Source organism: Curcuma longa, chromosome 10 (assembly GCF_044706935.1).
Source record: "Curcuma longa cultivar G26 ecotype Majalengka, Jawa Barat chromosome 10, ITB_CL_G26_1.1, whole genome shotgun sequence".
NCBI lineage: Eukaryota > Viridiplantae > Streptophyta > Magnoliopsida > Zingiberales > Zingiberaceae > Curcuma > Curcuma longa.
The window spans coordinates 734580-735978 of NC_133870.1; positions in this window are offsets into that span (position 1 = coordinate 734580).

A 1399-nucleotide genomic window follows, 5' to 3' on the forward strand; every position below is an offset into this window, starting at 1 on the left:
CAAGTCCATTTTTCCGCTGTAACTTGGTCCTCCTGATCAGTCCATTTTTCCGCTGTAACTTGGTCCTCCTGACCAAGTCCAGCCATCTGCAACTTGATCCTCCTGACCAAGTCCAGACTTGTGCCTGGTGCACTTTGACTCTGCCAAGACTTCAGCCTGATCCTCCAAATCAGGACTTTCCCTTTGCCTAACCTACAACTAGGACTTTCCCTTGCCCAGCTTCACTCACTAGGACTTCCCTTGCCCAATCTTCCAGATTAGGACTTCCACTACCTAGTCTAACCAACTAGGTCTTCTTGCTTACTTCCATACATCCAAACATCAAGTCATGTTTGGATCACCCCTTTCACTTCCACACATCCAAACATCAAGTCCTGTTTGGATCACCCCTTGGTCAAACTGACCTACTTAGGTGTATTGTCAAACATCGAAACTCTAGGCAAGATCTTAGTGCATCTTGCACCAACAGTATGGATATGAAGAAAGCCACTCTTTAGATATTTTCAACTTAATTTGAGTCCTTATATAACTTCTTACCACATCATTATCCAATATATAATCAATGGAAGAATTGAGTAGATCTTCAAATAAGTCTTCAGCAAGACTTTGCCTTACGACAGGCCAGAAGCTTCCGAACTCACAGCGCGATGACTTTGTTGCGAGCTCACAGTTTGATGACTTTATTCTGAGTTCACAGCTCGATGACTTTGTACTGAGCTCACAGCTCGATGACTTTGCCTTACGACAGGCTAGAAGCTTCCAAACTCATAGTTCGATGACTTTCTTTCGAGCTCACAGCTCGATGACTTTGTTCCGAGCTCACAGCTCGATGACTTTGCCTTACGACAGGCCAGGAGCTTCCGAACTCACAGCTCGATGACTTTGTTCCGAGCTCACAGTTCGATGACATTCTTTCGAGCTCACAGCTTGATGATTTTGTTCTGAGCTCACAGCTCGATGACTTTGTCTTACGATAGGCCAGGAGCTTCCGAACTCACAGCTCGATGACTTTGTTCCGAGCTCACAGTTCTATGACTTTATTCTGAGCTCACAGCTCGATGACTTTGTTTTGAGCTCAAAGTTTGAGCACTTTGTCTTACAACAGACCAGGAGCTTTCGAGCTCACAACTCGATGACTTTGCCTTGCGACAGACAGGATTTTCGAGCTCAAAGCTTGAGGACTTCGCCTTATAACAGGTCGGACTTCCAAACTCTGAGCTCGAGGGCTTCACCTTATGACAACATCATAAGGAAGGGTTGACCAACATGAAAAGATTGTCACCACAAACAACACCCAAAAAGAAACCATAAGAAATCGCCCAATGATAGTATTGTTGATAGAGAACTTATTTGAACCGCGTCGAAGCAAAGATGGTTAGATCAGGGAAAACTCTGAAAT